The sequence below is a fragment of the Epinephelus fuscoguttatus genome, linkage group LG9 (assembly GCF_011397635.1).
Source record: "Epinephelus fuscoguttatus linkage group LG9, E.fuscoguttatus.final_Chr_v1".
Lineage (NCBI taxonomy): Eukaryota > Metazoa > Chordata > Actinopteri > Perciformes > Serranidae > Epinephelus > Epinephelus fuscoguttatus.
In genome coordinates, this window is record NC_064760.1 from 44,326,672 (window position 1) to 44,352,333 (window position 25,662).

The 25,662-nt window shown below is 41.6% G+C and overlaps 1 long non-coding RNA gene across 2 annotated transcripts in view; it reads right to left on the reverse strand.

Moving 5' to 3' along the window:
• Positions 1–389: 389 nt before the first annotated feature.
• Positions 390–25,662, reverse strand: part of LOC125894720 (uncharacterized) — a 32,359-nt gene continuing 7,086 nt past the window's right edge. The window contains exons 2-5 of one of the 2 annotated variants that reach the window (XR_007450094.1): positions 21,717–21,855; positions 3,181–4,246; positions 2,994–3,094; positions 390–2,899 (exon numbers count right to left, since the gene is read on the reverse strand). This is a non-coding gene — a long non-coding RNA (uncharacterized LOC125894720). The remainder of the gene's footprint in view (positions 2,900–2,993; positions 3,095–3,180; positions 4,247–21,716; positions 21,856–25,662) is intronic. The other variant, XR_007450093.1, reaches the window with a different exon arrangement.

Consider the following 25,662-nt stretch of genomic DNA (forward strand, 5'->3'; position numbering starts at 1 on the left):
ATATGCCTCAGCCTCATCAGCGTCCTCATCACTGCAGGCCTCTAGTGATGGGCAAAGCAGTTCTTAAGATGTTACTGAATCAGTTTATTAAAAAGATTTGTTCAAAAGATTCGTTAACCGAATCGTTCAGTGCTTGGGGGGAGGAGCCCTGACTGTATACTGCGTAGTCCAACTCACTGAACTGATATACGGCTGAACGATTCATGATTCAGTTCAGTTCACGGCTTCCAGGACTGCTGTGGCAGTGTTGCTTTTACAAACAGGTTTGTAAAAGTAAACACGTTTATAAATCATGATATTTTAAGCGTCCTCCCCGAGTAGGCTATCGTAAATGAACGCTGATTAGAATGAGGGTTTTTTAACTGGTCTACTTACCCCTCCCTTGTAATGGTTGAGTCCTGCAGGTGACTACTCTCAGAAGAAAACAACACTCAAGAAAACAAAATTGTGATATAGAAGTGCAGTTTAATTGAAAGTCAAGCATACAATTTGCATTTCAATGCATTTTCAGGTAAAGAAATAAAACTGAACTGCCTAATATGAAATCATATTTAGTTCAGTGTCTAACTCAATTGATCAAGCAGCCCATGTAGTAAAAGCTTACAGTTGTTTTTTTGTATTTTTTTGCACTGCCTGAGTTTGAAAACTAACAGTACACAATAAGTTCTAGTTAGTTTTTTCTTTTCTTCATGATTACAGTGACACCAGTCTCACATCTTAACTAGGAGCAGTAAGCTAAAGCCTTAATTGAAGCTCCTCTGAAGTCGAGTTTCCATGGCAACGACCTAGGTCAAGCCGGACAAGCAGGAGCCTCAGGCCATATCCACACAAAGACAGAACCGATTTTGTTTTTTAAAAATTTTCCATAAACACAGAATCGTTTCAAGATACTGTATGTGTACATAAACATGACGCCGTAGTATATATATGCAAGGCCTGTAAATGGCGCTGCAATGCTGCCACAAAGTACACCAAAAACAGAGAATAAGAAATGGCGCATGCGCATTTAACTCGTGCAATGTAAACAAACACGAAGAAGAAGATGGCGGAAAATACAAATGCCAGAGGAGCCCACTTTGTATGGACTGACGACGAGGTAGAGCTGCTACTTAGGGTCACACTTGATTACAAAACTACGAAACTGCAGGAGAATGTTGACTGGGAGTCCTGCCAGTCCAAATAAAGTGATATAATGGTTGCATTTCTAGCGCAGTATCCTAGGCACCCGACAAACAAGGATCTCCCCACGACGTTAACACCATAACTAAAGCCCAGGTCACCGCCAAGATAAAGAACATCTGAGGCAAATACAGGCAGGCGGTGGACACTGGTCGTCTGAGTGGCCAAGGACGTGTGGTGCTCTTGTTCTTCGAGCTGTGTGAAGAGGTCTGGGGTGGATCGCCTGCTATGCACTCCATCGACGCTGGCTTTGAGATGGGGGACCTGGAAGAATCATCTTCCAGACAAAGTTCTTCTCAAACTTCGGAGTTTGCTAGCGATTCCCCACACACCACCGAATCCAGTATAAGTCTGACTCTGACACCTGCTGTTGTCAAGCAGTGCAGAGATATGTTCCAGGTACGTAGGTTCATGATTTTAAGCAGGCTTGCTATATGCTATGATACAGTAGATTTTAATGTGAGGACAGTTAACTGACAGGGACATTCTGACCAAAATAGTGCCTTACAAACATACCTTGGTCTTGGTTTGTGAAATAATAACGTGATTTTGCACTGTTTTATTTAAGGCAAAGCTGAACAGTCACAGAAGTGATGACAGGCTAAAGAGAAAACCTCCAGCTGACCATGCAGCACAGGAAGACATACAAATAAAAAAAGAGGATGTTGGAGCTAATGGAGGAATCGACCAGGTGCAACGCAGACAACATGCAACAGATAAATACAAACATTGCCAACATTACAAACACTATTCAGGATGGCTTTTCCCTGTTCAGGCAATTACTACTTACTTACGACGGAGTACTTACTACTCAAGTTGCACACCTCCACAGTAGCAGCGGTGGATATGGTCAGTTCCAGGGACACTCACCAGCATTCATGAATTTGAGCCCACATCCCACTACACCAACCTTTATTCGCACACCTATGCGAACAACAAACCACTCTGGAGGATACACACCAATACATGGCACCCCACAGCAGCAAACTCAACAAAATCCTCATTTTCATACACACAAGCACTGTTTGAAGACGAGTGAGAAAGCACAGAGCTTAGTTCACTTGGTTGCGTTGCACACTTCTTTCTTCTTGTTCTTGATGTTTAACTGTCCTTTATGACAGATTAATGTGATACATTTGCACACCTATTATTTGTTGCACCTTATTTTCTAAGAAAGAGGTCTGGAAGTGGTTGCAGCATGTCACACTTTGTACATTGGTTGTACTCGCAACTTTGAAAATTTCATAAGCAAAATAACAAGCATTTTTTTGCTAACAAAAGGTGTTTAAAATGTGAGAAAAATGTCTTTTTTGGTGCAAATATTAAAGTGCAAAATGTTGCAATTGCAAATACTGTACTGGCATGGGTGGTTGTTTGATAGTGGACAAAATGTTTCTACTTTGCCAGCAGCCATTTTCACTTGAAAAGCTTTTCCCCTCAGTATCTGCTGTATCACATAGCCACAATCTATTCTTCAGAATTCAGAACAAGCTATTTATAGATGACAAGAGTTCACAAACATGTATAAAAATAAAGTAGCGGATGCCGTTCATGGTGGAGTAGGAGCCCAAGGAGTCAGTGGGAGGAAGTGCTGGGGCTGTGATGGTTGATGCTGTCTGCCAGAGATGCGGGGCTGGGGGGGCTTGGTCTTGATGTACAGTAGGAGGACAGGCAGCTTTAGTCCAGGTAGTGCTCCTTGCAGGACATTCTGCAGAGAAGCCTGGAGGTTGGGGGGGGGGGGAGTGAGTGAGAGATAGTGTGAGAGTGTGTGTGCATGTGTGCGTGTGTGTGTAGTGTCAATGCAGCCCACTCACCCTCCAGCTGGATGTTTTCTCCCTTGGATAGAGTCTCTCAACCCTCAGACATCACAGCACAGTGATAGGAGTTCATGTCAGGCAGTTGGACCTTCTCCATCCTGCATGACATGGACAGCAGTTCAACCTGACTGGCTCCACAAGACCAATACAGACATACAGAAGTCAAAGAAAGACCAGTGCTCACCTGAGTGTGCTGATGACTACCCAGCTGTCCGTGCTAACGGTGAACTCCACTTGGTTAGTGTCTGCAAACTCCAGGGGCTGTCTGTGTGAGTGATTGAGCGAGAGAGATAGAGTGTGTGTGTGTGTGTGCGTGCGTGTGTGCGTGCGTGCGTGTGTGTGTGTGTATCACCCGTGGGCTGGTTGCAGGCTGTCTCTGGGGAGCAAGGAGTCTCTGGAGAGACTATTGATCTGATGATCTATTCATTATCAGATCTTAATACAAAAAAACCACTCAACTTTTAAGTCAGTCTTGAAGGGTCAATGTACTCTATGAGCACTCTCCTCACTCTCTTTCCCTCTCCTCATTGCAGTCAGTGACATATCTATTGCAATGTGTGGGTGGCTGTTAGTCATTTTCACCTGGGATTGTTCCCATCACAGAGTGATCATCCACAGCCTCCTTACTGGCCTCACAAAAATTGTGGAGGACAAAGCAGGAGTAAATGACATGGGATAGGTCATCTAAGTTGATGTTTATAGGCCTTCTAAGTGCAGCAAATCTGGCCTTAAACCGACCAAAAGCACACTCAATGATCATACGTGCCCTACACAAACATAGCCCAAAGTATTGTTCCTGAGGTGTGGAGCCACCATTTGAATATTCTTTTATCAGGTAAGGCAGCAGCGGGTAGGCGGGGTCACCAAGAAGAAAAATTGGTATGGCCTCCTCATTGTCCAAAATCTGTTTTTTCAAAGCAGGGATCTTTCCAGTCTTTCAGTACAAGTTTAGATTGAATTACCAAACACCCATGCATCATGCACACTCCCAGGCCACTTAAACATGACATCCATGAATCAGTACTAGTAATTGCAGACGGCCTGTACATTAAGGGGGATATTTTCCTTTTCTGTTGATATAGTCCATTGAGTTGGTGGATGGCTGCTTGATTTCGATATGGGTACCGTCGATGGCTCCAAAACATTGTGGCATGTCATGATCACGATGGAAGCCCACAACCAGATCCTCGGCCTCGGGCTCCGTAAAGGGCAGTTTGATGTACTTTGGACCCAGGTGGATGGAGATCGCTCTGCAGGAATAAATGAATGAATGAATAGATAGATGGATGAATAATTTTATTTTTGTGTGTACAATCTGCTCAGCCTGCCACATCTACTCAGGGCCCTGCCAAATAGACAACCCTACCTTTATTTGAATATATCTATAAGTGTGTATGTATGAACATTCGTACGTTAGTTAGATGTATAAAATCCCAAGATCAATCTTAATATTTTGCCTTCTTCTGTGGATGTTTCTAGCTTTACCACAACTCGTTTTGCGGCTTATAGCCTAGCTGACGAGCTGAACCACAGACATGTAACGTTAGTGTCTGTAGTGCTAAACGACCAAGGTGAACGGCCTATGCGGGTTAGCTAGGTAGCTAGCTAGCTATCTCAAGCATGTATCTACTGCACTGGCTTTGTACTGGCTTTGTTTGGATGTGAGTGATTGTACAAGTGAAAATTAGGCCTTTAAAATCACAGTTTTCTCACATGACAATGCAATAATATATAAAAAAAAAACCACATTTCCATATTCTGACATGTATAATTAGTTGTCATTCATATTTATTGCTGTGATTCACATCTTTTAGTTCTATTCATAATTATAACTTTTTTATTTACATTTTTATTATACCACTATTTTTTTGTTCAGTAATCACTCATTCATAGTTTGTTCTATTGCTACTTGTTTTATACAGTACTTGTTACATGTAACAGCACACATACAGTGTGTTGTTGCTTTGGCAATTTGGCAAAGTAAAAGTTGGTAACACTTTACAATAAGGTACACAAAATTAGAGTAATTACTGAGGAACTAATGAGGAACTAATGAGTAGTTACTGAGGAACTAATGAGGAACTAATGAGTAGTTACTGAGGAAGTAAGGTATAAAAATTAGAGTAGTTACTGAGGAACCAATGAGGAACCAATGAGGAACTAATGATGAACTAACTATTAGTTAATGGTCAGTTCTTCATTAACTCATGATCAAATTTCATAGAGGAGTTAATCACAACTTAAAGGGCCAGTGTGTAAAATTGGTTGAAAACAGTGACATCAGTGGTCAAATTCTAGATTGCAGGGCTCACTCTCTCACCCCTCCCGTTGGGTAAATGACGGTGGCCTCGTAGGGACATAAAGCCTTGTGCATGACTTTTTCAGGAGTAGGTCTATCTAGCGACGAGGTGAATGTTTATTTAGAAACCATGTTACGATATTGTAATGAATCCCTCACGAGCAAGAGACCAGAGGAGCATTTGGGAAAAAGGCCCGTTTATTTGAGCGCTCCAGAAACTCCAGTAACACTCCACTCCGTCCCAAACTCTGACTCTTCTGCCGTAACAGACACACTTCATAACTTTACACACATACTCATTTACCATACTGAGTGGGGACCCCCTCCCCTCTCTGCTCCGCCAATCTCCAGCCCGCACACTGACAGCGTAGCCGGTAAACAGGGCTCAGCTGTTTATTTAGCCTAGCAATATCTCCGGACTATAGTAGCTGCAATGGACGACTTTGAACGCGATTTTGAAGAGTTTCTTGTAGCGGACACAGACCCAGAGCCATACCTGTTTGAGCCGGAGCATACAGATGAGGAACTCCATGTGTTTGATGCTGAGCGGGTGAGAAGAGAGGCTGAATGCACAGAATGGGATTCGGTGCTACTGCTACCATCGTTGGGGAGATATATCATCAGGAGGAAAAGCGCCGCAGAGACTGCATCACAAGGAGTGAAGTTACGTCTTCTTTTCCTCGCAGATGATGGTTTGGGTTCATTCTCTCCTGTTGCGTGGTAAGTGTGGTCCATTCGCAAACTTTATAACTAAAAAAACTTTCACTACTCTCTATCGACGAACTACGAACACTCTGCTGTTTCTTCCTCCTTCCGCTGTCTTCGTTGGTTCATTTATACATGCGAAACGCGTTGTCTGGTTGGCTGGATTGTCCACTCGGTCTGCCGTACATACATGGCGGCGCAAGATGGCAACCTCTCTAAAGCAAGGCCCTTGCTATATATATGTATACATATATATATATGTATATAAATAAAAGCATAATTATAAGGCTACGAAAACCAAACGAATTTTATTTTATAGCGATCATACACTTGTATAAACATATTAATGGGTAGAATATTCAGATTCAGATTGACAATAAACCATGCCAAATATTAAACACTGGCCCTTTAATGATTAGTGCACTAATTACTTCATCAGTAAGGAATCATTACGCAATAACCTGTCCATTAGTTAACCTTTTTATGTCCTAAAGTAAAGTGACACATAATGAGTAGTCTTTTTTTACTTCATCATCATCTTTACAATTAGTTCCTTAACAAAAAAAATCACAGACAGCAGGATTCTTGAGAAGGGTTATATTCATTATTTTCAGACCACATGCACGTTAATATGACCATCCATGTTATTCTGTACGATGATGCCTTAGAAATAAATATGATAGTGTGTCACATTTTAGGTAGGCTAAGCTTAAAGAATTTATCATGGGGGCTGCGTGTAAAGTACTGTATATGTTAGCAGCCTCAAGTCTAGGGGTGCTTGGGCCAGTAGCTATTTTGCTGCACAGTCCTGAATGGCTGTGGAGCAGTAAGAAACAGACACAAACATATAGTGTTTATCCAACTTGTCGCCATTTTATTCTGACATCATCACTGTTAATAACATATTTCTGTCAAAAATAAACATAACTGATACTGTCTTCTGTATCTTCTGTTATTTAATTCAATTCAATTCAATTCAATTCAGCTTTATTTAAAGTGTAAAATCACCATAAACATGATCTCGAAACACTTAACAGTTCACATAGAAAAAAAATACATTAGAAAGATACAAATTACAAATAAAAACTACAATTTACAAACAAGCACAATTATTTACAAAAACAATTAAAATAAATAAAAAAGTGCTATCAAGTTGTACCATATGCTTGGGAAAATAAGTAGGTTTTTAGTCTCGATTTAAAGATGTCAACGGATTCTGCATACCTTACTGATTGGGGGAGCCGGTTCCAGAGAAGTGGGGCACGGTGGGAAAATGCTCTACCACCTGCTGATTTTTTGTTAACTTTGGGGACTGTGAGGTAGTTACCATTCTGTGAGCGGAGAGCACGTGTTGGAATGTATGGAATGATTAGTTCAGATAAGAATGGGAGTGCTAGGCCATGCAGAGATTTGTAGGTGAGTAAAAGCAGCTTGAAGTCTGATCTGGACTGGATCGGGAGCCAGTGAAGAGTGATTAAAGCTGGGGTTATATGATCATATTTCCTGGTTTTGGTTAGTATCCTGGCTGCTGCATTTTGAACAAGTTGTAATTTGTTTGTGCTGTGGTGTGGTAGGCCAGAGTAGGATATTGCAGTAATCTAGTGTAGATGAAACAAAGGCGTGAACTAAGATTTATGCATCTGAGGTGTTTAGCAGGGGACAGATCTTTGAGATGTTGCGTAGATGGAAAAATGCTATCTGAGTGATTTCCCTGATGTGAGCATCAAAAGACAGAGATGAATCAAAAGTCACACCAAGGTTTTTATCTGTTGAGTTTGGGGTGACAACACAGTTGTCGATGTTTAAACTAAGGTCAGTGAGGAGTGGTAGTTGGGTGCTTGGGCCTATGATTATAAGTTCGGTTTTGTTGGCATTCAGTCGTAAAAAAAATTTGTGACATCCAGTGAGTAACAGCAGCTAAGCAAGATCCAAGATTTGTAAGTTGGGATTGATTGTGGGGTGTAAGTGGAATGTAAATTTGTGTGTCATCGGCATAACAATGGTAGTTACTGCCAAATCTACAGAATATGTCACCAAGGGGCAGTAAGTATATACAAAAAGGTAAGGGACCCAGGACAGATCCCTGTGGTATGCCAAACTGCACTAAGGAGGATATGGATGTAGTGTTTTTATATGAGACACAGTGCTTTCTGTCACTCAGATAGGATTGTAACCAGGAAAGTGCAGTACCATGGATGTGTTGGGATTCACAGGACCACAGAGGATTTATAATTTGGTAAAATCATCACTGATTTCAAGGCTTTTTTCTCTGCATGCTCTTTGTTTTCAAACAAAGAGAGCTAGGTGACACCTATCTCCACAGGAGGTCTCGCCTCACACCTCTGTGAGACTCAAGTCCCAAAACTTGATTGGACAAGACCTTTTACAGTGACATGTGACTCTGTGATGTCACAGGCATCGGTACAAGGTCTGCTCCCTCCAAGCTTTCTTTCTCTTCTTGCACCAGCTCTTCTTGCTCCAGCTGTTGAACAGCTAACACCTCTCGCCAGTTGGGCCTGGACAGCAGAGGCCCGAACCCCTGCTCCATAGCCCAAACCACTAAAGGGAGGGCAACTGATCACAGACTCTCTGGCAAACACAAGGTTTGCAAACTAGCTTTCCAGCAACAAGGAACTAAGTGAGTTAGCACCCAGCGTCTAACTCTGCAAGGACCCCGAGCGACTGGCTTCCTCGGATCAGAACCTTTGGAACAAAGGACCCAACAAAGACTGCACCTGGAACCATCTTCCCAGCCTTCTTCTGCCAGCTAACAGCAGTACACCACCAAGTGACTCTTTCCCCATCCACTCAAGGATCGGTAATGTAACAACTGGGCATAGCTTATCACAGCTTTACAGGCTAAGCAAGACTGTTTGACTTGTTGTATGTATTGTTGTGATAGATTGCAGTCAGGTCATTGATTAGTTGGCTTCGCCAAAGTGTTTAGTTTGCTAATACTGTTCACAAACAGATTCTTGCATGCAACTAAACAATCTCTGCACTAATCCAGACCGTTTGCAAACAGGCTTTCAACAGAGCTACATCCAAACAGTCATTTCAAAATTCCTGCTTCTTTTCCTTTGTCTTTGTCCTGACCACAAGGTCAGACAACCACCTCACCCAAACTGAAGCAGCCTTGATTCTGCCATTTTGGTAGGTCTCTGTTGTCAGCCATTCTGTTTTGTAGGCCAAACAGCTACTTGATCACCACACCCGCCTTTGTCTTTCTCTTTTCTCTCTCACGCACACACATATACACACCAAGCTTGTATATAGTTAGAATTTGTGTGTTTTGGTTTGCCTTGCTAATTTGTGAATAAATATAATTCTCTGGAATCATGTCTGCTTTAATGTTGCACAAGAGTGAATGAATAGTCAACCTCTGCTACGTCAAGAACTCCGAAATCCTTCAGGCGTTACTGTTAATTTTGGTTGTTGTCATTGATTTAATTATTAATCGAACTCCAAATTAATAGTTTAGCCTATTTTATGAGACTGATATCTTTAACTGGCTATCATTTTTCCTATCATTTTTTGGGAATGGTGTCCCATGAGGTGATTTAATGTTAATTAAGTCACATTATTTAACATAATTATTAATTATTAATAACAATTACGAATTATTTCCAATAGCCAATTTTACCCCAACATATTTGGTGCCTCCATGTGAAGCCTAATGTGTTGACCCCAACATATTTGGTGCCACCGTGTGAGGTAAATATATGTTGATTCTCAACATATGATTACAGCTGATTTGAAAGAAGTGGGGACAATGCCAGAAGAGAGGGACCTGTTAATAATATTGAGTAGCGGGGTGCCTAGAATCGGAAGGAGTTCTTTAACTAGTTTTGCCGGGAGAGGGTCAAATGAACAGGTTGTAGGTTTAGATGAGAGTACTAATTTAGAAAACGCATCTAAAGAGATGGTCTCAAAGTGTAAGAGTGTCATAGTCTCATTTAAGATTCTTAAAGCCGGGCTAGGGGATGGGTTTACACACTTACCGAGTAGATGGCTGCTAATTTCATCTCTAATACGGGAGATTTTGCCATTAAAGAAATCAAGAAAATCATTAGCCGTAAATGAAGAGTTAGTATCAGAAGAGGGTTGGCGAATAAGGTTTGCAACAGTGTTGAACAGGAATTTTGGGTTATTTTTATTTGTGTTAAGAGTTGACAGATAAGAGGCTCTAGCAGCAGAGAACTTACGTTTGTAATCCTGAAGGCTGTCAATCCAAGCTAATCGGAAAACCTCAAGCTTAGATGAGCGCCATTTACGTTCTAGCTTTCTGCATACGCGTTTTTGTGCACGTGTGGTGTCAGTGAACCAGGACGAGTGTTTTTTGGAGCAACGTGTTTTTGTGAGCAGGGGCGCAATGGAATCAAGCGTGGCACTTAAGATTGAATTAAAATCATTTGTGAGGTCATCAAGAGATGCAGATTGCTCTGGCAGAGTAGCAAGAGAGTGCGGGAGCAGACCAGCGAGTTTGGAGATGGTGGAGTCAATACAGCGGCTGCTAAAAGTATCAGTATGGTTTGACCGCCGATGGGGCAGGTCAGCTCTAAATTTAATAAGGCAATGATCAGAAAGTGTTGGAGGATATGACAAAACTGACAGGTCAGAGATGTTAATACCATGGGTGAGTACAAGGTCTAGTGTGTTACCATTGGAGTGCGTTTGTTGGACCATGGACCAGCTGAGCAAAACCAAAAGTGTCAGTTAGGGAAGTAAAGGCTTTGGTGAGTGGATCGGTTTTACAGTTAACATGTATGTTAAAGTTGCCAAAAAATTATGATGTTATCTGTGTGGGTTACGAGGTCAGAAAGAAAATCAGAAAACTCAACCAGAAAAGTAGAATAAGGTCCCGGTGGGCGATATAACATGACTGAGTAGAAGGAACCAAGGCCAGCTGTAGCAGAGGGGCGCATGGTGAGAATTTGACAGGATGACAATTTATGTCTATGATCGTGTGAGAGACCTAAACTTGAGTTGAAAATTAGGCCGACACCCCCACCAGATTTTGATGATCTGGCAATATGTGAATTGGAATAACTGGGGGGGAGGCTTCAACAAGGGGAAGAAATTCATTTGGTTTCAGCCAGGTTTCACATAACCCCATTATATCGATGCCATGGTCAACAATCATGTCATTAATAAGAAGAGCCTTGTTATTGATTGATCTAATGTTGATGAAACTGAAATGAATGTGCATGTGATCAGGAGAAAACGTGTTGAGAGTAGAAGAGTGAGTGGTGGAGCTGGCAGAAATAATTAATAGATTATCCTTTGTAACCCCTCTAGGTCTGTCAGTATGGCGAGGAAGATGAGCAGTAGAGTTATTAATATGGACAGGAATAGGAATGGGTAGCTGAGGTGCAATAAGCCCGCCAGGCCATGGGGGGGAGTCAGAGGTGTGACTTTTACAGCTATACCATACTGCACAGTGGTGCTCGTCAGGCGCAGTTAATCCGTCAGGCCGCCAGGGGTCGAGCTGGATGTTTAAGTAACCTATCGGTCGTATTTCCAACCAGTTTAAGTTGTTTAACAGCACTTTTACATACCTGTGGAGCAGTAAGAAACTGACATGAACGTATCAGTGTTTATCCAACTTGTCGCCATTTTATTCTGATGCCGCCTCACCCAGAATGGCTTAAGTTGGTTGTTTCCTACTGAACCTGGTCTCACAGCGACACCTGCTGTTACAAAATAAAATGACTACATTCACACCAAGTGTATCTGAGATTAATTTATAATAGCCATTTAGTTTAGTTTAGTTTTCTGATTTATAAAAAAATAAAGGGGTGTCAGTTTTTTTATTTACTTTTCATAGGGGCTTTTTCCACACCCTCTACATACCTCTGCCAACAGTCCCCACAGAGCAGTGGTGCTCGCCTCCTCGTCCACGTCCCTTGTTCCCCCCAACTACCGCCATAGTGGGTGACTCCATAACCAGGAACATTCGCTTTTTTAATTCCACCAACCACTGTTTTCCAGGAGCCACCGTCACAAAAAGATAAACTCCCAGACCTACTGCACACATTTCCACACTCAATTAAACTTCTGGGCCCATATTCACAAAGATCATCAGAGTCCTCTCAGAGAGCTCCTAACTTAGCCTAAAAATTCCTAGCAAGGAATCTTAGCTTAAGAGTGATTCAGGAAGTTTCTGAGAGCAACTCTGAGCAAGGAGGGGACAGAAACATTTATCTTAGTGAGGAGGTGTGGTTGACCCCATTGCTAGGTATGACGCAGTCTTCTAAAAGCTGTGATTGGTTGTTACAAAAAGGAAAAAAGAAAAAAAAACAAATGCACTCCTAGTAATGAATGGACAGTGAAATCAACCGATCATAGAACTTAGACTGTATTAAGAAATGTGTAATCGTGAAAATAATTTTATGTCATGATGATGAAACTCAGCAAAATTAAATTAATTGTTACACTGCTTCAAAATGTTTGAACGTACCTCATTGACATGCCGATTATTATATTGATTTGCTTATTGTTATGTTTACTTGCCATGCTGGTAATTTTATTACTCAATCTATTTGATATTAATGGTGGACGCAGACTCAGCTGTCAGCAATTACTGTGATTGCTAGTTTGATTTGGCAGAATGACCAAAACAACGAACGAAATGGAGAAAAAAAAAGAATGAGAAAGCCGAACTGGACAGAAGAGCAGTGCCTACTGTAGGCACAGCTCGTGGGGGAGAACAAAGGAGTTTTAAGAGGGAAATTCGGTCTCGGGATCACGGCACAAGGGAAAAGGTAGACTTGGGAGGGCATTGCCCGACAAATCAATGCGTCGTTCCCTCTCCTTTTACGCACAAGCGATGAGTGTGAGAAGTGCTGGTACGTGCTGTAATCCAAAGCGGGCGTTATTGCGTTACTATGCTGGGTGGAAAAAGTAAGCTCATCCCTGATGAGGTCAACCACAAACATTATCCCTGCACGATCAAGCTGGTAGCGTCTTACTAAATCACTGTTGTTCAATATACGGAGAATATCTCTCCTTCCTCTCCGTATTTCTGCCATTTTCTCTGTTTAACTCTTAGGCACTCTTAGGCTTCTTAAAAGTCCTCCTCCCTTCTCTTAACAGTTTTTCACCTTAGGAGCTCTCTTAAGGCCTAAGATGCTTTGTGAATAACTTTTATCTTACCAAGGGAAAATTCTAAGAAAAATCTGAGAATTCGAGGAATTCTCAGATTTTTCTTAGAATGACGTCACTAATAGCTACTTTTAGTCTTAGGATTCTTTGTGAATACGGGCCCTGGTCTTGCACATTGGAACCAATGACGTGGTCCGGGGTCAGTCTGAGCTGCTAAAGAACGATTTTAACAGTCTGTTCACTGCCCTAAAAAACAGTGGGATGTCAATCTTCATCAGCGGTCCTCTTCCGTGCGCTGTGGCTGTGCTGCGGCCGTGCTGCTGCCGTGCTGCCTGCTCTCTCTGGTTTTACGCCAGGCTCGGCTCCTTTCAAAGACTCCTTGTGAAGCACTCCTCTGGGGTTTTTTCGGACCTAATTGTATTGCGGAGTTTTGCACAGCAGCGACCAGATCTTTGCTCTCAAACCACAAAAAAATGTGATGGCACAACAGTCTCCTTCAGTACATTATTCTATGCTTTCTTTTGATTTTCACATTGGCTGGTCATCCTGTTTGTCTTCTGATTAAATCGGAACCGCTGAAACAAGTTGTAGGGAGCCTCTGCAAGTAATTGGTTGCTGGCTGACACTCTGTGCTGCAATAAAATGGTTAATCAGCAGTGCCATGCACTGTAGAGCCGATGCGCTGCTGGTTCTGCCGGCCTGAATAGAATGTAATGTCTACTGTTGTGTACAGCATTTATAGACTGAGCTGAGTAGTGATGCGCGGGTCAACCCGTAACCCGCGGGACCCGCAAATTGACCTGCGGGTCGGGCAGCAGTGATCGACTGTTAAATCGGTCTGTAAATGATATTTTGACATTATTGGCTATTACTGTCACGGCATCCGAAGGTAATGATACGTTGAGCAGGTGACAGTACGCGGCCGTTTTCAAAACACATTTGTGTCACGCGCTCCAAAAGAAACTTGTTGAAACTTTAAACAATAATTTATCGTACAAAACGGGGGAAACAAACGTTGACAAAAATGGTTCCATAATTCATATTAAATTCAAAAGATAACCAAAAAACAGCTACAAGTTAGAAGGAATAGTGATAAAGTGGTAAAACTTGGCATTGATCCACAGCCTCAGACGGATGCGCTCAAGCGTGCCGTACACACAAGCTCAGTTGGTAGGCTATACTGTATTTTCACATTTTTAACAATACAATTTAAAAGTTTTGATTTTTATTGATAACCTACATTTACGAACAACTAGAAGACTACATTTAGCACCAAAAAAATGTAAAAGATAAATAAATAATAATAATTAAAAAAAAAAAGTAAATAAAAAAACGGATATCGAATACCAAATTTTCATAACGAATACCTACCCATAGAAACGAATATTCGAATATCCGAATATTTGGGTACAGCCCTAGCCGAAACCCGAATAACTTGATTTCCATTCATACACAATCAGGCCCTTCTGTTCCACCAAGCATACCTGTAAAGATTAGCCTTTTAAATGTAAGGTCTTTAAATAACAAATCTTTTATTTGCAATGATTTTATTACCTCCAATGACATTGATATTTTTTGTATGACCGAAACATGGTCAAAACCAGATGAATACAACACCCTAAATGAAGCTACACCTCCAGCATTCTTATATGCACAGAAGCCCCGGCTATCTGGCCACAGTGGAGGGGTCGTTGTCATCTACAGAGACAATTTCTTTTATAAGCCTGTTCCCTGTGGGGAATTCTCCTCCTTTGAAAACTTAACATTTTGTGTTAATAAGTACCAGCCGATTTTATCCCTTTTAGTTTACCGCCCTCCTAAGACCAATGGCACTTTTGTCTCTGTCTCTGCTTTTACCTAATTATGACCGGGTCTGCATAATCGGTGACTTCAACATTCATGTTTGTTGTCGTGGTGATGCTCTTGCGGGGGAATTTCTTAATCTTTTAGAATCGTTTAATTTTGTTTTACATTCCACAGGGCCCACCCATGAGAAGGGCCATATCTTAGATCTTGTTATTTCATATGGTCTGAAGATTGATAACGTGGAACTTATTAACACCTGTATATCCGATCATTTTAGTATTGTTTTAAACTTGTACTACTCTCCTTCGCCTTAAGTCTCACCTGCCCCCACCCGCTCTCGCATCATTAACTCAACAACAGTAGCTAAATTTTCACATGCTTTTTCATGCCTCTCTTCCAAACTACATCTCTCGCATGATCATCATCATCATCAATTTTATTTATAAAGCCCAATATCACAAATCACAATTTGCCTCATAGGGCTTTACAGCATACGACATCTCTCTGTCCTTATGACCCTCGCAGCGGATAAGGAAAAACTCCCCCCAAAAAAACCCTTTAATGGGGAAAAAAAAACGGTAGAAACCTCAGGAAGAGCAACTGAGGAGGGATCCCTCTTCCAGGACGGACAGACGTGCAATAGATGTCGTACAGAACAGATCAGCATAACAAATTAACAGTAATCCACATGACACAATGAGACACAGAGAGAGAGAGAGAGAGAGAGAGAGAGAGAGAGATGCAGGTAATGACAGTAGCTTACAACAACATTATTGAAAGTAATAATATTATAGTTATAGTTCTGGCTACTGCAGTACAATATGTTGAAAGTATGTATTAATATCTGGCAGTATACATGTGTGACAATAGTCATATGTGTATAATAACAGTAGAAGTATGACTAATGACTAATGATGGCAGCAGCAGCAGGAGGCATCTGGCAGGACCACAGCAGCAGCACAACCACACACGTCACGCTGTCCAGGCACCACTGCGATATGAGTTAATCTGAGAGACAGTGGAGCACAAAGGCTCCGGAGAAGAAGCCGAGTTAGTGACATCCAGAATGGCCGAGTTAGCAAGATGCAGTAATAGAATACGAGAGAGAGAGAGAGAGAGAAGGAGAGAAGGTGCCCGGTGTATTATAGGGGGTCCTCCAGCAGACTAGGCCTAAGTCAGCCTAACTAGGGGCTGGTACAGGGCAAGCCTGAGCCAGCCCTAACTATAAGCTTTATCAAAGAGGAAAGTCTTAAGTCTAGTCTTAAATGTGGAGACGGTGTCTGCCTCCCGGACCGTAACAGGAAGATGATTCCACAGGAGAGGAGCCTGATAGCTGAAGGCTCTGGCTCCTGTTCTACTTTTGGAGACTATAGGGACCACGAGTAACCCTGCGTTCTCAGAGCGCAGTGTTCTGGTGGGATAATATGGCACTATGAGCTCTCTAAGATATTAGATTAGATTAGAGCTTTATAAGTTAACAGTAGGATTTTAAATTCAGTTCTGGATTTTACAGGGAGCCAGTGCAGAGAAGCTAAAACAGGACATATATGATCACGTTTCTTAGTTCCTGTTAGTACACGTGCTGCTGCATTCTGAAAAAGCTGGAGAGTTTTGAAAGACTTACTAGAGCTACCTGATAATAGAGAGTTACAGTAATCCAGCCTAGAGGTAACAAAAGCGTGGACCAATTTTTCTGCATCTTTTCGGGTCAGGATAGGCCTAATTTTCGCAATATTACGCAGATGAAAAAATGCAGTCCGTGAGGTTTGTTTTAAATGAGAATTAAAACACAAATCTTGATCAAATATCACTCCGAGGTTTCTTACGGTAGTGCTAGAGGCCAGAGCAATGCCATCTAGAGAAACTATGTCGTCAGATAAAGAGTCTCTGAGTTGTTTGGGGCCAAGAACAATAACTTCAGTTTTGTCTGAATTTAACATCAGGAAATTGGTGCTCATCCAAGTTTTTATGTCTTTAAGGCAGTTATGGAGTTTAGTTAATGGATTAGTTTCTTCTGGCTTCATCGATAAATACAACTGAGTATCATCCGCATAACAATGGAAATTTATAGAGTGATTTCTAATGATGTTATCTAAAGGAAGCATTCATTCATTCATCTTCTAACCGCTTCATCCTCTTGAGGGTCGCGGGGGGGCTGGAGCCTATCCCAGCTACATCGGGCGAGAGGCAGGGTACACCCTGGACAGGTCGCCAGACTATCGCAGGGCTGACACATAGAGACAGACAACCATTCACGCTCACATTCACACCTATGGACAATTTAGAGTTATCAATTAACCTAGTCCCCAATCTGCATGTCTTTGGACTGTGGGAGGAAGCCGGAGTGCCCGGAGAGAACCCACGCTGACACGGGGAGAACATGCAAACTCCGCACAGAAGGGCTCCCATGCCCGAGATCGAACCGGCAACCCTCTTGCTGTGAGGCGAGAGTGTTAACCACCACACCACCATGCCGCCCCTAAAGGAAGCATATATAGAGTAAATAGGATTGGTCCGAGCACAGAACCTTGCAGAACTCCAAAACAAACTTTGGTACGTGAGGATGATTCATTATGAACGTCAACAAACTGAAAACGATCAGATAAATAAGATTTAAACCAGCTCAGTGCAGAACCTTTTAGGCCAATTAAGTGATCCAGTCTCTGCAGTAGAATTTGATGGTCAATTGTGTCAAATGCCGCACTAAGATCTAATAAAACAAGTACAGAGACAAGTCCTTTGTCTGAAGCAATCAGAAGGTCATTTGTAATTTTAACTAGTGCTGTCTCAGTGCTATGATGCACTCTAAATCCTGACTGAAATTCCTCAAATAAATTATTATCATGGAGAAAATCACACAGGTGGTCTGCGACTACTTTCTCAAGGATCTTTGACATAAAGGGAAGATTAGATATTGGTCCATAGTTGGCTAACACCTCTGGATCCAGGGTGGGCTTTTTTAGTAGAGGTTTAATTACAGCTACCTTAAAAGACTGTGGTACATAGCCTGTTAATAAGGATATATTGATCATATCTAATATATGAGTGTTAACTAAAGGAAAGACCTCCTTAAGTAGCCTAGTTGGGATGGGGTCTAAGAGACACGTTGATGATTTAGATGAAGAAATCACTGCGGTCAATTCTTGAAGAGAAATTGGGAGAAGTAATCTAAATATATATTAGGTTTTACAGCTGTGTTTGAGGTTAGATAGGTACTATCTGAGGACAGGAGGTCATGAATTTTGCCTCTAATAGTTAGAATTTTGTCATTAAAAAAGCTCATAAAATCATTACTGCTAAGAGCTAAAGGAATACAAGGCTCAATAGAGCTTTGACTCTCAGTCAGCCTGGCTACGTGCTGAAGAGAAACCTGGGGTTGTTCTTATTGTCTTCTATTAATGCTGAGTAATAGTTTGCTCTGGCATTGCGGAGGCCCCTCTTATAAGTTTTGAGACTGTCTGTCCAGATTAAACGAGATTCTTCCATTTTTGTTTATCGCCAATTCCTTTCAAATTTTCGCGATATTTGTTTTAACTTACGGGTTTGAGAGTTATACCAAGGAGCGAACTTTCTTTGTTTTTTTAACTTCTTTTTAAGAGGAGCAACAGAGTCAAGTGTTGTTCACAGCGAGCCTACAGCGCTATCGACAAAATAATCAAAGTCGGTACAGGAAACCTCTGTTACTGAGGGACTTGGTATTGAATTTAATGACGAAGTAATCTTTTCCTTAAATTTTGCGACAGCACTATCTGATAAACATCTAGCATAGTAACTGTTGCTGAGTGGCGTGTAATCGAGTAAAAAGAAATCAAAAGTAATCAGATAATGATCCGATAGCGAGGGATTCTGTGGAAAGACTTTTAGATTATCAATTTCAATTCCATACATCAGAACTGGATCGAGGGTATGGTTAAAACAGTGAGTGGGTTCATGTACACCCTGACTGAAGCCAGTGGAGTCTAATAATGAGATAAACGCGGTAGTCAGGGAGTCATTATCAACGTCGACATGAATGTTAAAATCGCCTACAATAATAACTTTATCTGATTTAAGAACTAAACTGGATAAAAACTCTGAGAATTCAGATACAAATTCAGAATACGGGCCAGGAGCACGGTACGCTATAACAAATAAAAGTGGCTGCGAGATTTTCCAAGTCGGATGTAAAAGACTAAGAACAAGGCTTTCAAATGAATTAAAATCTAGTTTAGGTTTAGGGCTGATTAACAGGCTAGAGTTAAAAATGGCTGCAACTCCCCCTCCTCGGCCGCTGCCTCGAGGAATGTGGGTATTATTATGACTGGGAGGAGTGGACTCATTTAGACTGACATATTCATCTTGACACAGCCAGGTTTCAGTGAGACTGAGTAAATCAATATGATTATCTGATATTAATTCGTTTACTAACACTGCTTTAGACAATAGAGACCTGATATTTAACAGTCCGCATTTACTTCTGTTTTGTCTTTCTGTCACAGAAGAGGTTTTAATTTTTATGAGGTTGTTATGCACAACTCCTCTTTGTTTAATTTTAGATTTAAATAATTTAGGTGGTCAGGGGACAGACACCGTTTGTATAAAACTATGAAAACTATGGCTGGGTAACTGAACTAGAAGCTCAGAGAAGCATGTAGGACTGCGACTCTGAGTCCTGGTCTCAACTCTGGGTTGTCAGGGATTTAAATTACTAATAAAGTTTGCCAGGTTCCTAGAAATGAGAGCAGCTCCATCCAAAGTGGGATGAATGCCGTCTCTCCTAATAAGACCAGGTTTTCCCCAGAAAGTTTGCCAATTATTAACGAAACCCACATCGTTTGCTGGACACCACCTGGACAGCCAGCGATTAAATGATGACATGCGGCTAAACATGTCATCACTGGTCAGATTTGGGAGGGGTCCAGAGAAAACTACGGAGTCCGACATCGTTTTTGCATATTCATACACCGAGGCAATATTAATTTTAGTGACCTCCAATTGGTGTAACCGGGTGTCATTGCTGCCGACGTGAATAACAATCTTACTGAATCTACATTTAGCTTTAGCCAGCAGTTTTAAATTAGATTCAATGTCGCCCGCTCTGGCCCCAGGGATACATTTGACTATGGTCGCTGGTGTTGCTAACTTCACGTTTCTCAGAATAGAGCTGCCAATAACCAGAGTTTTATCCTCAGCGGGTGTGTCGCTGAGTGGGGAAAAGCGGTTGGAAATGTGAACAGGCTGGTGGTGAGCCGTGGGCTTCGGCTTGGAGCTGTGCTTCTGGCGAACCGTAACCCAACCTCCCGGCTGAACGGGAGTTACCGGAGGACAGTTAGCAGAGGCTAAGGCTATGCTATGTGGCTCCGCACCAGCTACAGGGGGCTGGCTAACTACCACAGCTACTGAATGGTTTTCCATGGTGTGGAGCCGCGCTTCTAATTCACTAAGCCTCGCCTCCAACGCAGCAAATAAGCTACACTTGTTACAATTACCACTGTCGCTAAAGGAGGCAGAGGCATAACTGAACATTTGGCACACCGAGCAAGAAAGAGCAGAGGGAGAAGCCATCGCTAACTTTAAAGCTAATGTAGCTACCAAGGCTAGTAACGTGCAAACAACAGCTAAGAGATTAGCGAGAAAGTCGTAGAAAGGAGGAGAGTTATAAGTGCTTAAACAGAACTAGTGTGGGTTAAGACTTGAAATAGACGTTAAAGCAACTGAAGTGAGAAAACAGGCCACTAGAATTCACCAAAGCAGCACAGAGACGCTGTCACAGAAACACCGGAAATGACACAACTCGCTGACCGCAATATGTCAGCACGTCAGGTGAGTGATACCAATCTCCTGGTGAATTCATTCAATGACCTCTGCCTGAATACAATGGACTCAGTAGCTGCAGTCAAAACCAGAACCAAAATCACTTCCTCAGTCTCTCCATGGTTGAATGACCATGCCCGCTCCTTAAAAAGAGAGGTACGCAAAATAGAGCGTAAATGGAAGTCTTGCAAACTTCAAGTTCACTATGAGCATTTGAAAAGCCAAATGAATAATTACAATGCTGCAGTTAAGGATGCACGAGCAACTTTTTTCTCCAACTTGATCTCCTAGAATGCTAAAAACTCTAAAGTGCTGTTTCAAACACTCGACCGAATTGTTGGCGCCTCCACCAATATTAATTTACATGCATCACCTAAACTCTGAGCAATTCTCATCATTTTTCACTGAAAAAATTGAAAACATTAGATCTCACACCATCACTCACCAATCCTACTCTATGTCAGTCCTCTGCTCGTTTAGTTCAGTGTCACTAACTGATCTCAACACAATGGCGATGCGCATGAAATCCTCCTCTTGCCCTCTGGACGTGGTCCCTACCAGACTACTGAAGGAGATTATGCCCACTGTTGGTACCTTCATTTTATCTATTGTCAATCACTCTCTGACCTCAGGTGTGGTTCCTGCTAATTTTAAATCTGCTCTAATTGAACCTCTGCTCAAAAAACCCAATCTAGACCCATCCATTCTGAACAACTACAGACCAGTCTCAAAGCTCCCTTTTTTATCAAAGATCCTAGAAAAAATTGTATTAAAACAATTAATAAATCATCTATCAGTCAATAACTTACTCGAAAAATTCCAGTCCGGCTTTCGATCACTTAATAGCACAGAATCAGATCTCCTTAAAGTTTGCAATGATCTCCTATTGACTCAAGATGCCAGCGAGTGTTCCATTCTAGTTCTCTTGGACCTTAGCGCCGCATTTGACACGGTAGACCATGACATTTTAATTGATAGTGATGTGGGTGGCCCTGAATTGGTTCAGGTCTTACCTTTTAAACAGATACTCTTCTGTATCTATAGCTGGCTCTGTTTCTTCCCCCACTAATGTCTCCTATGGTGTCCCCCCCAGGGGTCAATCCTGGACCCTATTATCTTTTCCATTTCCATGCTCCCTCTGGGTTACATCATCTGTAAATACAACGTGCATTTTCATTGTTATGCAGATAACACACAGTTGTACATCCCAATCAATCCCGGTGATCAGTCTAATATAGCAGCCCTCCACAACTGTATCACAGAAATAAAATACTGGATGTCAGACAGTTTTCTCCAACTCAATCAGTCAAAATCCAATGTCATTGTTATAGGTCCATCCACAACAAGAAAACTAATTTTGGAAAGCCTTGTAAAACCCTCAGCCAGAAACCTCGCTGTCATTTTTGACCAGGACTTGAACTTTAAACTTCATGTAAAAAAAAAAGTGGTCCAGACATGTTTTTATCATTTGAGAAACATAGCCAAAGTCAGGTCTTTTATCTGACGCCTCGACTATTGTAATAGCTTATATACCTGTCTCAGCCAGAAATCACTTCACCATCTACCATAAGTACAAAATGCTGCAGCTCGGCTTTTAACTAGGTCTAAAAAATGTGACCACATCACCCCTGTTATAGCATCCCTGCACTGGCTGCCTGTTCATTTTAGGATTGATTTTAAAATTCTTTTATTTGTTTTTAACGCCAGACTTGGGCTAGCCCCTGCCTATATTTCAGACCTTTTATCCTCACACAAACCAGCTCACAGTTTGAGATCCGCTGATAAGGCCCTGCTAGCTGTTCCAAGGTCTAGGCTGAAAACAAAAGGCGATAGGGCCTTTGCAATCAGGGCCCCTAGACTCTGGAACGATTTGCCTGAGGAAGTCAGACTTTCAGAGTCTGTTCCTCGTTTTATTTTTAATTTAACTTTTTTAATCCCCGTGAGGGGAAATTCAATTGGTCAAATTGGTCCGGACGGGGACTCGAACAGGTGACCCTCCGGTTCCCAACCCAAGTCCCGATGGACTGAGCTACTGCCGCCCCATGACATTTACATTTACATGGCTCCTCAAGACACACTTTTACAGGAAGGTTTTTATGAAGTAATGTTTAAGTTTATGTAATGTTTAATTTGTATGTATTTTGTGTTGATATTGAGTGTGTGCTGATATTTTATGCTGTAAAGCACTTTGTTATTTATACTGAAAAATGCTATACAAATAAAGTTATTATTATTATTATTATTATTATTATATACTGATCACACTGTTGTCCACAGTACACTTGTTTGAGGTGCACAAAATTTAGAGTAGTTACTATGAAACAAATTTGAAATGAATGAGGAACTGATTATTAGTTAATGGTCAATTCTTCAGTAACTCCTGATCAAATTTCAGAGGGGTAGTAACTGAGGAACTAATGAGGAACTAACTATTACTTAATCATTACCTACCCTTTTTGTGTATCGTAAAGTAAAGTGAGACATCAAAATGAGTAAGTAATGAGTACTGAATCCTTACCTACTCATTAGTTACCCTTTTTGTGTAAAGTACACAAAAATTACAGTAGTTACTGAGGAACTAATGAGGAACCAATGAGGAACTAATGACGAACGAATGAGTAGTTAGTGAGGAACTAAGCTACACAAAATTAGAGTAGTTAGTGAGGAACTAATGAGGAACTACCGGTTAGAGCCCTGCACAGGACTGTTTTCTTCATCCCGCTCTTGCCCGCTCCCGCTGAATTTCTGACCATTACTGCCTGCGCCCGCAACGTGTATGTCCATTCCCGCCCGCTCCCGCAAAGCTCTGAGAATTTATGCCTGCACAATAATAGAGATTGATGATTTTGTGTCTTCTCCCATCCTGCAGGAGAAAACATGTCATTTTATAGGCTATTAATAAAGAGATTCATGGGGATGTTTGTTTCGTTTCCCTGGCCTGCATGTCTTTTGACGCACTGGTCAGGAATAGCGCTCCTATTTCGTTGTTTTCATTTAGTTTTTAATGAAATAAAGGCTGTTTCATATTCTATTCTCCTCCTCTGTATTTTATTTATTTTTCTACCTTTATATAATCATGCAGTGATTGAGGTTAAGATCTCTTTTCTAAGAGAGACCTGAATAAAAAACATTAATGAGATAAAGATAAAGCCTATGCTCAATAACACCGGCATCATCAAGCCTCTTTATGTAATTAACAAATAGCAACGAGAGTAGGCTGTGAGTGGCTCAAATAACACTAAAAAATAACATAAAATAAACAAAGTTAACGAATGAAACGAATGAATTTAACAAATGAATCACTTGGCCATAATATTGCTGTGGAGGAAGAGAATGTTGCTGACCGACTGCGGTCCCAATCCCATGCATCTCTCTTCAATATGCACCCACAGACACTGAAGGCACACTGGATGCGGGGATACTGAAGATGAAATGCGTCAGCTTTGAGAGCGCTGGGACGTAGAGGGCTCAGTGCACCTTTAGACCTTGTTTGAGCTTCTTTTCCACAACATTTGTTAACTCCATCCTATCGCTATAGGCTACATCGCGATCCCGCAGTGTTTTTTTTGGCCACCCGTTCCCGCCCACAGCAAAGTTCAAACCGCCCACTCCTGCAAGATTAGGGTTGGGTCTCACGGGACCCGGCGGGACCCAATCCCAATGCAGCCCCCTACTACTGGTAACTATTAGTTAATGGTCAGTTCTTCAGTAACTCCTGATCAAATTTCAGAGGAGTAGTTACTGAGGAACTAATGAGGAACTAACTATTAGTTAATGGCAAGGGCGTAACTTAGAGTTGAACATTGGGGGGGGTTGAGATTTCCGCCTGTGAAGCAGGTCTGAGGACATGCCCCGCATGAGAAAATCCTCAAATATATATATATATATATATATATATATATATATATATATATATATATATATATATACATACAGTACAGGCCAAAAGCATACCTTCTCATTCAATGCATTTTCTTTATTTTCATGACTATTTACATTGTAGATTCTCACTGAAGGCATCAAAACTATGAATGAACACATGTGGAGTTATGTACTTAACAAAAAAAGGTGAAATAACTGAAAACATGTTTTATATTCTAGTTTCTTCAAAATAGCCACCCTTTGCTCTGATTACTGCTTTGCACACTCTTGGCATTAGAGAAGCTTATCTCTTGATAAGCTTCAAGAGGTAGTCACCTGAAATGGTTTCCACTTCACAGGTGTGCCTTATCAGGGTTAATTAGTGGAATTTCTTGCTTTATCAATGGGGTTGGGACCATCAGTTGTGTTGTGCAGAAGTCAGGTTAATACACAGCCGACAGCCCTATTGGACAACTGGTAAAATTCATATTATGGCAAGACCCAATCAGCTAACTAAAGAAAAATGAGTGGCCATCATTACTTTAAGAAATGAAGGTCAGTCAGTCCGGAAAATTGCAAAAACTTTAAATGTGTCCCCAAGTGGAGTCGCAAAAACCATCAAGCGCTATAACGAAACTGTCACACATGAGGACCGACCCAGGAAAGGAAGACCAAGAGTCACCTCTGCTTCTGAGGATAAGTTCATCCGAGAAATCGCAAGTTAACAGCAGCTCAGATCAGAGAGCAGATGAATGCCACACAGAGTTCTAGCAGCAGACCCATCTCTAGAACAACTGTTAAGAGGAGACTGCGCGAATCAGGCCTTCATGGTCAAATAGCTGCTAGGAAACCACTGCTAAGGAGAGGCAACAAGCAGAAGAGATTTGTTTGGGCCAAGAAACACAAGGAATGGACATTAGATCAGTGGAAATCTGTGCTTTGTCTGGTCTGATGAGTCCAAATTTGAGATCTTTGGTTCCAACCGCCGTGTCTTTGTGAGATGCAGAAAAGGTGAATGGATGGATTCCACATGCCTGGTTCCCACTGTGAAGCATGGATGAGGAGGTGTGATGGTGTGGGGGAGTTTTGCTGGTGACA